The sequence below is a fragment of the Cygnus olor genome, chromosome 4, assembly GCF_009769625.2.
Source record: "Cygnus olor isolate bCygOlo1 chromosome 4, bCygOlo1.pri.v2, whole genome shotgun sequence".
In the NCBI taxonomy this organism is placed as follows: domain Eukaryota; kingdom Metazoa; phylum Chordata; class Aves; order Anseriformes; family Anatidae; genus Cygnus; species Cygnus olor.
This window is the reverse complement of record NC_049172.1, coordinates 15,245,721-15,259,695: the sequence shown is the minus strand read 5'-3', so window position 1 is coordinate 15,259,695 and position 13,975 is coordinate 15,245,721. Positions and strand designations below refer to the sequence as shown.

Below are 13,975 nucleotides of genomic sequence, written 5' to 3'. Positions count from 1 at the left end.
GCTTCAAAACTTGTCTGCTTATTACAATCTACAAAGTCAAGACAATTTAATTAAAAGGTAAGTTGTGTTTTTGTTTGTGGGTGTTCTTTTTTCTTCATACTAAAAGTGCTTGCTGCTTTCACAACAGAAAGCCAAGATTCTCACTGGATCTTGGACGCAGTCCTGCACTATGCATGTGGTCATTGTGTTTTTGTCATTCATTAATTTTTTTGAGTCTTTGCAGTTGACATAGTGCCTTCTTTCCATGTGGGAACTTTTCCTTATTCAAAGTAATTGATACGATGCTGGACTTGTATGGTGGATGCTGCTTAATTATCTCAGTACTATATCGCCCAACTTTAAACCTGACCAGCTATGTTAATACTTCAGTTAAATGCTCCCATGTCACATAAAAGTGGTTCCACTGACACTTGGATGCTTTGAGTAAACATTTGATGTGGGTTGTTCCAGAAATGGTGTTTTTTCAGAAATATTCACACTGACTGGTAGCTTTTTGTAATTTGTTTTTACTTCAGTTGTTGCAGAAACCAAGTACTATTGGACTGTTTCTGTTATAATTCTATTAGCAAAATTTGGTTGGCAATTGCAGCCAGCTCCACAAGGCCATAATATTTTGATAACTGGTAATCCACATCACAGATGTGAAGTGTAGTAAGACTCGAGTTTTAGCCCTACAAAGTTAGTGATGGCAGATGATCTTTAAGGTCTCTTTGAATCCAAGCCACGCTATGATCGTGGTGTATGTGTAGCGTGGGAGCCCAATACGGAAAAGATTAATTAATGTTTTGCAAGATCTTTTCCCACAATACAGAGGGGAAAATGGCTATGGTCATCTGTTGGGGTAACCTCACAGGGTTGAGGTCTGCTTCTTAACACACTTGTAAGACCCTGGCAGTAGCAGTGTCCCTTCAACTATGATTTAGCACATGAAAGATACTATGAATAGACACTTGTAACTGCAGTACTTACAAAAGCTCTAGAAAATCAAAGCTGAATCCACTGGAAACCAGGTGTTAGTAGATGTCCTTGGAAGGGATTTTTGATTTCTTGCAAAAATGCAGCATAAAGAAAAATATGGTACTTGCTGAAAATCTTGTTTTGCTCCTTGGCACTGCTTACTAATAGACTTGGAAGGGTGGATTTGGAAGTGCAGTGTTCTATTCTACATGTTCATTCTTGGAGCACGAACAAATTGTTCCTTAGAAGCTGAGCTTAGAGGATGAATGTCTTAAATAGTATGGGCAGCCTGAGCACCTAATAGTTGTGGTTGTTTTATTTTTGGCTGTAGACTGCTCAGCAGCTATTAAATGCTTTGACTACAAAAATATTTATTTAGAAAAAAAAATGGCTTCATGGGTCTCAGTGTTTGTGCTGATGGAAATCTGCTAGAAAGCATATTCAACTACATCCTGTACTGCTCAACATCCTTGAAATAACACCTCCTACAGAATAATAAAGTAGCAGGGAAAACCTGCACACTGGATTGCCAGACTTGTGATATGCCAGTGAAATGAGTTACCAGGACTTGAGTAGAACGAACTGTGAATTACTTGCTGAAAGATGTTGTCAAAGGTTTTTTCTTGTCAATATATTGCTAAAATGTTGTTTCTGTGAACAAGCTTCCAATAACAAATAAAGTGGGGAAGTGAATGTCCTGAAGCTACATAACTAAGCTGAGTGTTTCAGCTGGGGCCCCAGGCTGCATGGTGTTATGAAAAAACAGAGGGCAAGATACCAACAGGTTATGAAGGGACATTTTTGCTCAAATATCTGTATTTGCTAGTAAATTTTTGAACCATTTCTCAGTGCCAAGCAGAACTGCTTGGAAAAAGATGGGTCAAGTTGCTAGTCAATATGGGGAAAGACCTCTGGGAGAGTGCACAGGTATGCTGTGAGCTCTTCACCACTGAATGTGTTGTCTCCTTGCGTAGGCAGCATGTTCTGTGTTTAAGTAGACTGAGCTGTGCTTACTGTGGAAATGTATTTTGGTACATCCAAAATACAGGAGTCAGTGAGACAATCTTAAAGTCCTCTCAAAATTAGTGATGACCTGGCTGGTAAGCAGGTGGTGAGCTGCACTGGCTGTGCTTGCTGTGTACTCAGCCCGGCCATCCTTGACATCTGTAGTCTCCTTAAGACAGCTGTCATTGCCCCTCCTGGTGAAGATGAACTGCTTTAAGTTAATGCCTAAGGCAAAACTGAGAGTAATTAGGGTAGAAATTTTGTTTACATTGCTTCTCTCAGCAAAGAGCTAAAGCATTCTATGTGACCTTAGGAAGTCAATGAAAACCAATTCTTTTGTCTTGAGGCTAACACTTTTGAGCTTAATTTTTATGGTTTTGAGAGCTTGAAAGTAGAAAGTAAAACTAACTTGTGCTGCTTTTCTTCAGCCTTAAAAAGGCTGAATAATAGAAGTATATTTAGAGGGAGGGTATGCTTAATGCTGCTCATGCTGTTGAAACTTGAAACACAAATACAGGACATCAGGTGTCATCATTCTGTACAGGTAAGTACCCTCAAGCGTTATGTTTAGGGTTGTTTGGAAAGAGAGAAGGCACAGAGTCATGTTGTGTGTGGGGTTGCATAAAGGCTCCCCAAGGGAGTTCAGGTGTACCCAAAGGCTTCTGTTGGGAGCACTTCTTGATGGGAGAAACTGGTGCCATATGTGTGGTTTTTTTTTTTAGGGTCCTGATTAGGGTTAGACTTAGTGTTAGGTTAGGGTTAGGTTCAGGGTTGTTTGGAAAGAGAGAGAGCGCAAAGTCCTGTTGTGTGTGGGTGTCCTGGTTTCAGCTAGGATAGAGTTAATTTTCCTCCTAGTAGCTGATAGGGTGCTATGTTTTGGATTTAGGATGAGAAGAATGTTGATAACACACTATTACTTCAGTAGTATACTGAAGCAGAGTGTCATTATGGAAGCACAAGGGATTATTCCAGTGTTCCATCAGACCCAGTCTCTTCAAACTGTCCTCATTCACCTGAATGGGGACGAAGTTTACATAAACACAAACTCTTGAAACTTAATTAGCTGACTGCATGATTAATGTAATACCTTAAGTGTATTTGATGCATCCTCTACAAGTATCTTCCTGAACTCTTGTGGAGTTAATGCACAAGACTGATAGAAATTTGAAGGGGAGTGGGTAGTTGTTCCCTTCTCCCAAGAGGGGGTGGGGGGGGTGGGGGTGGAAAAGCCTGGCTGTACAGTCTGGCTATATGTGGGCTTTTGAGTCTGTCCCCTAATTCAGGTAACCCTCCATTTCCAATGAGAAAAAAGTCTGGGAGGTAAGCACAGCACTGGGAATGATGGGATGTGCAAAGGTGAAGGATGTTCCTGATGGTGAGAACAGCGAGGTGGTTTGGTTTGGTTTCTGCAGGGTCTGACTTCTGTCTGATGGGCTTTGGGGTTCTGTGGAAACTTGAGTCACCCTTTACATTGATTCTCTTGCATATCAGTTTTGCCTTTGGTAAGAACAATTTTGTGTTCATATCACTGATGCTTTTGAAACATGTAGAACTGCTTCAGTGAGGAAGGCTGAGAGAGAAGTACTAACAAGATGCTATATGTAATTATCCCATCAAAATGAAATGAATTATTTTCTGTATATTTCTCAGTTTTTGCTATCAGAAAAGAAAACAACCAAAAAAAAGCCCAGACCACAATGCTAATATAGAACTGCAAAGACACAATTAAGATGTAGCTTAAGAGGCTTTGTGTCACTGCAGTGTAGGGATAAATATGTTTTTTGAAAGGCATGGAACTAATGAGGTTGTGGATTAAACACAGATGCTTAAATAATAGAGATTAGCAGTGTATTATTAGCAGTGTATTATGAGTACCAAAAGGTCTCTGGCAAAATCATCAAGCTTGTCAGTGTGCTGAAATAGAGAGTGAAGGCAACATAAGAGGTTAGCTGCTCCCCAGAGGTAACAGCACAGTAGCTCAGAGTAGCGAAGTACCAACACCATCACTAGCTGAAAGGGGAATTTGAAAGCTTGGAAAGTAAATTGGGCTCGGGCAGACAGGTTATTGCTAACCATTACTAATCAGCAGTCCGTTATGGAGAGGAGAGAGACTGCCATTGTTGGCAGCATCAGGCTGCTGAGACACCTGGCACAACTCAACTGGAGCTGGTCATCCTGGCAGAGCATTTGTGCTGGGCTGCTGCTTGATGTCCTCCCTCAGGAAGGGGTGGAAGATACTTGTGCTTTTGCACCTGTGAGAAGAGGCATTTGGTCATAACTTGGCAGTAGGGAAGGTGGTTTTGTTTTTTGTAGATTTTATTCCCCGTGCTGTATCTGGACCTGTCCAGCAGGTGTGGGTAAGGAACTGGGCCACAGGCTATCTTCCTTACTTTGTGATTTACTCAAACTGCTGAGTAGGGAAGCAAAGCTTTATTTATTACTATGGCTTCAGTGAGGAATCAGCCACAAGTATGGAATCCTTAGTCATCTTAATTTGATGCAAAGCTGGCTAAAAACTGTAAGGCAGTCTACTCTTATGCCCTGTGGCTAGGAAAAGCACTTGAGAACCATGTTGAGCTAGCATGTTTTCTGTATTACTGTGATCCTGTGTTCTCTTTAGCTTTCCTTGTTAGGCATAACAAGCCATTTTAATTATTCTTATAACAGAAAGCAATATGTTAATCAATCCAAAAATACTATGAAATGCATCAGTGCTGCTGACTGACATAGGCATTATGAGTCAAAATACATTCCTCAAAATACAAACAGAACAGCCTCCTCCTATGCTATATGTTGAGGTTATGGCTTTTCTGTCTGCCTGTGGAAAAGACATCCTGGACTGCTGTGCTTCTTTTTAGTAATCACATTTTAAAAGCCTCAAGAGGAAATAAATTTCCTTGCTTTGACAGGTATCCCTTTTTTTGGTGGCAATGAAAAAACTTCTCCTGCTTACATCAGATACAGGTTTGTAGATTCAGAACAAGGTTCTGATGACAATGTGAAACAACTCCTTTGAAGTGAGAGCAGTTGTTTTGTACGTGGTACAGCTGTGGTTCATTCCTCTCTCAACACTGCCTTCAAATTGGCTACAGATGATGTTTTGTTTGAATAAGGGGTAATCCGATAATCTGCATTAAAATGCAAAAGAATTTAATGTCAAAACTCTTCAATAATGTCCTCATTGTTAACTTTGATTTCAGTTCCAAGTCTACATGTGGCATATCAGTATGTTGGCTCACCTATAGTAAATGGTATAATTTCAAACACAATAGCTCCCCTGGTTTTTCATAACTAGAATTAAAATCAATTTGGCTTTCTCTGATGCAAAGAGAATATATCCTTTTCTCTTTACATGCTGAAGCAAATCTTCTGTTTATCTCACACAGTTCTGTTTAACAGCCTTTAACAAAATGTGCCATCCAATACAGTAAGTAAATATTTAGCAAAATCATATTTTGGAGAGCCTGTACAATATGAGCCCTCTTTAGTACATGAACAGAATTATAATGGGTGTTGATAGTTTGTACTCCATTTAGCTTTATGCTGGTGTACAGTAGGTCCAGATACGGAACAGAACCAGTTGTGAATTCAGAGTAAAGAACGATTAGTATCACTGTGATTTTGCTGCATGGTGCTCCTATGAAGTTAAAGGGGCCACCCTCATACCTTCCATATATTTATTCAAATTATTTTCTTCACAATTCCACAGTTAGTCAAAATAAAGCTAAACAAATATTGCATGTACTAAAGAGGCTACTGGTTGGAGAGTTAGTTGATGTACTAATGAGATACGAAATTGTTTCACATTTCATCTGAGGTACTGATTTATTTTAAATTCAATTAGTTGCAGACAGAAAAACACCACTCACATTCAGACAGCATTGAATCAATGCACTGACAGAAACTGGGACAATACTGGCATTTGAGGTATTACAACTTGCATGATTGAGTCCTTAAGTCGGTAACATCTAATACATTAAGAACTTCATATTTTCTGATATGCCAAAGACATGCTCTTTGATATATATATTTATAGTGTGGGGCTTTTTTGGGGACAATGATCTGGGTTGCTGTCTGGTGGTTTGTGGTTGACAGCAGGGCAATGTGCCTTTGCAGGATGGGAGAATTTTCTGCCGGAGAACAGCCTGTGACTGCGAGAACCCCAGTGCTGATCTCTTCTGCTGCCCAGAGTGTGGCACTCATGTCACCAGCCAGTGCCTCGACCAAATGGGGCACAAGCTCTACCACAGTGGGGACAACTGGACCTACAGCTGTCAGCAGTGCTGTTGCCTGGTATGAGTAAAGTGTTTTGGAGGGGAGCAAGAATAATGATTGTCGTTTTTAGCAAAATGTACTTGGAAGCAGGTCGTTCGCTCTCTCTTCACCTGCTTTTCAGACTAAGAATGATACTAAAGCATTTATAGTGCACGCACCAAATGACACACCATCAGTTTTCTTCCTACTGCTGAATAAGTAGGTCTACTGACTGAAAAGAAAAGCTTGACAAAAGCTTGGAAACCTTGACACTATATTAACTTTTTTTTTTAAGTGTTTGTCTACTTCTGACAACTTTTATAAGGTCATCTGATCTTTAAATGATTTTTAAAGATTCTTTCACATGTGATGGATTTTGATGGAAGAGTTTCAGTTTTTAATTACAACAGCTAGTATTCCTGTCTTACCAAAGTGGACAGGGCAATTTTCTTTTTTAATTCAGCAAAAGTTGGAAAAATGGAGTGCCAGTGCCATGTGGTGAATTAGAAAAGAAAAAGAAAAGGAATAAAGAAAACCAAAATTACTAGACAAACATACAAAATTAAGAACATTTCTTTTCTCATTAAATACTGTAGATTATCTCCCTACAGCTTTAATTTTTGCACAGATATACTAATTAGTGCAGCAGTGAACTTCATTAAAATTATCAATTTTCATTTATAGCTGTCTGTATAACATTGTTTTTACATGTGATATTAATCAAGAGGTGTCTGACCATCAGGAAACAAATTACATTCAAAGCTAAGCTACTGTTAAGAGATAATTATCTGTAACATAGAGCAATAAGTATTGAGTTTTGTATTCTCCTAAGATGGTTTTAATGTTGGCAAAAGAACAGCAAGAAACATTTGCAGAGAGCAGCAATGGCAAATATTAAATATGATGTGTTTTACAAAGGACGCTGAGTTTGTGGTCAGCACTTCTTTGCCTAATTTTATGATTAGGTTAACAGACACAGAACTAAAAGACACTGATTCAGTAAATCAGTGCTATATCTAATGTTAGGTGCCATGTAGATGTTATCAACATCTGAAGTGCTTACAAAGTTGCCTAATGCAAGTTTAGTTAAATTTATGCTCAGATCCTGTAGCAATGACTCCACGAAAATGACTGCTTTTTTTTTTTTTTTTAAGTTCCACTAAGTGGAAGATAACACATATTGCAGGTATTGTTCTAACAACTCTTAGCAGTTGACAGTAAAATACTCTTCGACTGTTGCTAGTTAGATCCATATTCGGTGCTTCTCAAACATGTTAACTTAGATCTATTTGCATTGTTAGTTTCCTATTTAAGCCGTTGCTGTGATTGCACAGAGATTTCTATGTGACCATGCCCCATAAGGGCGTAAGTCTGCAAGGCCATCACTGCAAAAATCGTAGTTTATGGAAAGTTATTGTAAACCAGTATTTAATGTTGTCTCTAAAAACCCCAGAGAACTCAAATTCTCTTCCTATAACGATAGTGTTGTTTTTAGTCAAGAAACAAGCAAATGATACTCTGCTACATTTAGGAAACTTCGTTTCAGTATTCAAATATGCAGTTACATGATCAACCAGGCTGAGAAGCTGATCCTTAAAATCTATTTCAATTCTGGCAAAATAAATGTTTCCCATTTGACGGGAAGCAAAATTAGCTAATAAATGGAAATGTATTCAGAGAGCTTTGTTTCAACTTTTACAGGAAGGAGAAGTGGACTGTTGGCCTCTTCTGTGCCCCAATCTAAACTGCGAGTATGCAGCCATTTCAGAGGGAGAGTGCTGTCCCCGCTGCGTCAGTGACCCCTCCCTGGCTGACAACATCACTTATGACATCAGGAAAACCTGTCTAGATGGCTATGGAATTACAAGACTTAGTGGCACCATATGGACCATGGTGGGATCTCCTTGTACAACCTGCAAATGCAAAGTACGATGGACAAGGTTGAATGGTAATGGAAATGTTTGTTGCTACATAAAAACAGGGTCATTTTCTGCCCTTGGAAGCTCATATTCAGATTGCTGCAAAGTGAATCAGACCTGAGGGCAGAAAAAGTAGCATACCAAAAAAATGTCTTATGTGGTCTGCAGGGTGGAAACAGAACAATCTGTGCTTGTTTTCTTAAAAATGTTGATCACAGCTATGCAATATCCTAGCACAATTTACAGACATTCTGTTGGCGAGCCTTTCAGGCATTTTTAGTATGAAACTAGGCTAACATTTTAATAATTAATTCATGTGAATGTTTATGAAAATGTATTAGTATTCTTGACTCTGCTTACCAGCTCTGCAAAAGACAAGTTTCACCAGCAAGTATACAAGTAGAAACCCCATATGAAGGCACTTCCATAAGAGAAGTGGGAGGGAAATGTCACAGTTTCTATTCCCTAATCGCATCGTCATGTATTTTGTCCAGTGGCTCTAAGGTAGAAGAACAGTCTGTCTCCCCTTTTCCATGCAGTGATGATCCCACTGGGCTACTTTTCTGTGACCTCTCTTGTGTACTATCCCTGATCTCAAAAATTTTGTATGGTTTTCTGATCAGTGGGCCAGCACGAACAGGGAGAGAGCAAGGGCACACCTGCTTTATTTGCTGCTCTCTGAGTAGATCAGAGAGGTCACTGTGTAGGGAGTACTCTAACCCATAAGTATGTACATAATGAACACTGCCACTGCCAGCAGTTTTCCAGAGAAAGGGTAAAGGCAATTGTCTTTAAACAAGGTAGATAATGCAGAGCAGTGTGTGCCAGGAGGAGCTCCAAGCTAGCAAGCTCAGCCTCCCCTAAGTGCCTACTTTGGGGCTGTAGGAGGGACCAGGACCAGAACAATTATTTTCCAGCATTTCCTGGCAGTTGGTTCAGGCATTGTTTTACCAGCTGTTCTCCTACCACAATGTATGCAGTGTGAACCTTGTGCCTGGATGCTGCGCTTCCCCATTTACTGAGCTTACAGTTTGAAATTGTAACCTTTCTGGCATCTGGCCTGGTCTACTAGGTTCTTGCCTGCTCCTGCCCTTTGCCACAGTTCACTGCCCTTCAGTTGTACATGAGTAAATGTTTTAGAGGCTGTGATATAAGCAGAAATGGCAAAATGGTCCAGATTAAAAAGTGCAATTTTCTGTAAATTTATTTTTATATTTATACAGAGGTGATGCTAGTGATCCAGAATACAGTGTTCCTCAAAAAAAAAAAAAAATCACCTGATTTTATAAGTGGTCAGGAAAAAGTATCTTAAGGTAGTTGTCACCAAAGCCAGTCATTGTGGACTTAAGGCTGTAGTAGATACATTCTGTTTACAAAGGGCTAATAAAAACTAGATGACAGTGTCCTGTTTGCTGCTATTTCCAGACTCCATGGAAGCATGAATTCTGTGCTTTGTGTAACTCTAAGTGAAAACTGATCTTCTCTTGCTTTTTAACAAAAACTAATGAACAGAATTATGAAAATATTGCTTTGTATTACATAAAATATTCTTGTGTTCACTGTGGGAAACCAAGCTGTTTTTTCTGGGCTGTAAATTATTGAAATTAGCTTTTCTGCCATTCTCCAGAGTCTTTCCTATTGATTAAACCAAGAATCTGAAAGATGGGCATATTTCAGAAAAATCGAGAGCTTCCCAGTATGGATCAGATTAAAACTCTGTCAACTTTCTTGCACGGGACAAACCAAATGGAATCATCTCTGTTGCCATTGTTGCACTGTGTTCTTCACAGGAAGAAGGTGGGTATTAAGGAAAGCTGTGGATGAAACAATGCATAGGGAAAGTAGGATTAACTTATTGGATGTGCTATAAGACCACGTTTCTTGGAGCTGATGGATTCTAATTGGGATGTCACATGTTGCATTTGTGCACTGGGGTTTCACATAAAGGGGTGTGGGTGGGCAAATAAAGTATAATGTTCTAATGTTATAATGTTAAGGTATCCCAATGATTGTGGATGCCAATAGAGAACCAAATCCAGAATCAATTAATTAATGTGTGCAACTCCTCTGTATACTATGATATGACCACATATGTTAGGATTACTGTGGCTTTAAATGCGATATAAATAATTGCATAACTTCATTAGTTATTTACTACCTACGATGAATTAGTTCAGCACTAAACTACCTTAAGCAGCACTTCCTTACAGGACTTACAGTTTGTAGGCTGAAGGCCCAGCTGTGTCTTAGCTGACAGTAATGAACATGCTGTGGCTAATTGAAGTGGGAGGTGTTATGGTTGCAGTACTCAGCTGACTCAGTGTTGACAACTTAGTCATTTCTTTAAAAAACCAAGTCGGGCTCAGCAAATTTTGGCTGACTAAAACAAAACAAAAAAAATTTTGTGTCCTGTGTTCCAAGTTTTAGGCTCCTGAAAAAAGGTTTCTGAGCTGACAAAATAAAATCTTTTTTCCATGCCTTTTTTCTCATTGCTGCAACCATAGCCACCTTGAGGGGGAAGAGGACTTGTGTTTGCTCCGCATCCCCTGCACTAACACAGTGTTTTACTGGAATCTCTGTCACCTCCAAAGTATCAATTAAATCTTGCCTAAAGATAAGCAGGCCTCCATGGAGCAGGGTTTGGTTTTCTCTTTATGGTAGAAAAATGTGGTTTCACTTCTGTGCTACAGAGGAGATCTAGCACTAAAGTGTGTCTCTGAGCAGCGATGGTGGCTACTGCTGCAGTCTCATACGACCTTGGTTGCAGATGGGTAAGTTTGTACAGGGGAAATGAGGAACAGTCTGGAACACTCATGGTGCCCTATGGGCTCTGTGTGGGTTCCGCCACTGATGAAACTGAATTTTAAGTTGGATTTTTCAGGACGTGTATATGCAGTGTTACATATATTGCAACTAACTGCCATGGTTTCTCCTGTCTAGAATAAAACCGTGACACCTGCATGAGTATTTGCGTGCTTGCTTACACAGAAAACTATGCAGTCCAGAATAGTTGGCAAACATCATCCTTCCTAAAATTATCAGTTCTAATTCTTAGCTGCTTTTCTTGCCCCCACTCTCAGTATCTTAAGAAAATGATAGGCATTTGCTATCATCCCACAATGCAGGTGAAAACACCACAGCAATAAAACAGAGTTGGATGAATGGAATATAAGGCCTAAAAAACGTGATCCATGGGAGCAGCTGCAGAGACAGGGAATAGGTCTGAGCCTTTTTTTTTTTAATAAATAACAGTGGAATAAAATAAATTTTGTATTTTTATAATCTTGTGTTTGACAATATCCCCAGCATCAAGCCTGCTTTATGTCATTGTGTAACAGTCAAGAGAGACTCTCATTGTTATAAATTAAGGTTTCAGGCCGTACGCTTCTGAAGCTGACACAGAATTGCAAGAAGAAATACCAATAATGTTTTTTTATTGACCACCATCAGAGATCACTGCAGTTGGGAAGGGGTCTTGGCTGTCCTTATGCTATTGAGCTCAGTTTCTTAGAGGAGCTGTTTTGCACAGAGAAGGCAAACTAATGAAAACTAAGGCTTCTCTAAAGGCCAGCAGCTGTCTGCTGTGACTGAGCTGGGTTGGTTTTGTTCTGTTTCCCCGGGTGTAGCACCAATATCTTTGTATTTTAAGTAGTCAGCCAAATAATGGCTGGGAATTCGAGCCAGAAAACAAAATCAAGACCATGAGATGAACTGGGAAAAACAAAAGAAAGAAAGGCGCAAAGAACTTGTGTAATGTGGGAGAAGGGGAGGCGCACACAGGAGAGGAAGCACTGGGGTACTGCTGCTGCATAAGGGCGTGCAAGGAGCAGCGTGCAGGGCTGGGGCTGGTTAACAAGGTGCTGGAGGCAGAAAGGGGAGCAGCACAGCAGGGGAGCTTAGAAACCATCTGCTGCAGTGAAACCCCTGTCCCCACAATTCAGTTGGAGGCCGAGGGAAGGAGCTGGAAGAAGATGTGTGTGTGCAAACAAATCCTGAGCTGTGGGAGCACAGCAGAGCACAAAGCCCATGAGGCCACCTCCTCTGGGCTGTGAGGACATGCCTGGACCCAGCTGCGGTGCTGTTTTCCAGCTGAGAAGCTGAAGACCAGTCGAGGAAAGGGAATGCAGTGAAGACATACCAAGGGGAAAAACAAAGTGTGGGGGGGGGGGGGCCTGAGCAGAGGCAGGTGGGAGCACCCCGGGTGGTACCCCGACCTCTGCCATGCTCACAGCAGCTAAGGGCAGAGAGGGAGCCTGGGGATGATGAGCCCCACCACGGATGGCATCCCCAAAATATCAGCTGAGAGTTGGCCTCTGTCTAACCTGCCCAGCACTGGGAGAGAGGGCCCTCAGGAGAGCGCAGAGCAGCAAACTGGAGCTGTGTGTAACGCACACTGAGGGAGACGGAAACGGGGAGTGCGAGGTATGCAGAGAGAGGGCACAACACAGAGCTCAGCTGGCACCACCCCACCCTGACAAGTAGCTGGTGTTAAAAATCCCATAAATGTTACTCAAAACCTTAGGACTCGCTTGACCTCTAGTAACCCCATGAGTTAATTGGGTGACCTCAAGTGATCCCAGAAAAACAGATCAGAAATGAGTGGTGACCTCAGATGACCCCAGGAGCTAATTGATGACCTCGAATGACCCCAGAACCCAAGGGACTTAGACTTGATGACCTCGAATGACCCCCACAGGCTAATTGGTGACCTCAAATGACCCCAGGACCCAAAGAATTGAGGAGCGGTGACCTCAGATGACCCCACAGGTTGATTGGCGACCTCAGGTGACTCTAGGAAGCAAAGAACTTAGCAGCAGTGAACTCGGATGACCCCGCAGGCTAATTGGTGACCTCAAGTGACCACCCCCCCCCGCCCCCCCCCCCCCCGAACCCCAAGAACTTTGGGTGACCTCGGATGACCCCGGAGGCTAATTGGTGACCTCAGTTGACCCCAGAACCCCAAGAACTTAGCAGCGGTGACCTCGGATGACCCCACAGGCTGATTGGTGACCTCAGATGACCCCAGAACCCCAAGAACTTAGCAGCGGTGACCTCGGATGACCCCACAGGTTGATTGGTGACCTCAGATGACCCCAGAAAGCAAAGACCTTAGCAGCGGTGAACTTGCATGACCCTGCAGGGTAGTTGGTGACCTCAAGTGACCCCAGAACCCCAAGAACTTAGACTCAGTGACCTCGGATGACCCCAGAGGCTAATTGGTGACCTCAAATGACCCCAGAATCCAAACAACTTAGCAGCGGTGACCTCGGATGACCCCCACAGGCTAATTGGTGACCTCAGATGACCCCAGGACCCAAAGAACTTAGCAGCGGTGACCTCAGATGACCCCCAGAAGGTAATTGGTGACCTCAGATGACCCCAGAACCCAAAGAATTGAGGAGTGGTGACCTCAAATGACCCCAGGGCCCAAAGAATTGAGGAGCGGTGACCTCAGATGACCCCACAGGTTGATTGGTGACCTCAGATGACCCCAGAAACCAAAGAACTTAGCAGCGGTGACCTCGCACGACCCCGCAGGCTAATTGGTGACCTCAAATGACCCCTGGATGAAATTTCGGGCTTCACTTGACCCCTAGTAACCCCATGAGTTTACTGAGTGACTTCAGATGACCCCACTGGCTAATTGGTGACATCAGATGACCCATATCCAAAATTTCAGGTGCCCCCCCCCCCGAGTGTTTGGGTTACTTGGATTTCTCCACTATCTCCTCTGTGGCTGTTTATATTCTCTGATGAATCCACCTGCTGTGGTCACCTGGGGCCTCCTCAGCAGTGCAGTGGCCTCCAGCGTTTCCCTGCAACACCCATGGAGTCATTTC

The 13,975-nt window shown here is 41.9% G+C and overlaps 2 long non-coding RNA genes across 4 annotated transcripts; one reads left to right on the top strand and one right to left on the bottom strand.

The window, feature by feature from the left end:
* LOC121069877 lies at positions 1 to 9,719 on the top strand. Its single transcript, XR_005819706.1, has 4 exons — positions 1 to 57; positions 4,276 to 4,319; positions 6,079 to 6,255; positions 7,918 to 9,719. It is a non-coding gene; the product is annotated as an uncharacterized LOC121069877 (long non-coding RNA).
* Positions 9,720 to 12,735: 3,016 nt separating this feature from the next.
* Positions 12,736 to 13,690, bottom strand: LOC121069582. Of its 3 annotated transcripts, none has more exons than XR_005819504.1 (5): positions 13,657 to 13,690; positions 13,330 to 13,544; positions 13,046 to 13,217; positions 12,863 to 12,885; positions 12,736 to 12,760 (listed from the first exon to the last, which is right to left on the bottom strand). It is a non-coding gene; the product is annotated as an uncharacterized LOC121069582 (long non-coding RNA). The 3 variants fall into 3 exon arrangements; XR_005819503.1 differs by lacking the exon at positions 13,657 to 13,690 and adding an exon at positions 13,586 to 13,637; XR_005819502.1 differs by lacking the exon at positions 13,657 to 13,690 and having other exon boundaries at positions 13,330 to 13,431; positions 13,473 to 13,557.
* Positions 13,691 to 13,975: the final 285 nt, after the last annotated feature.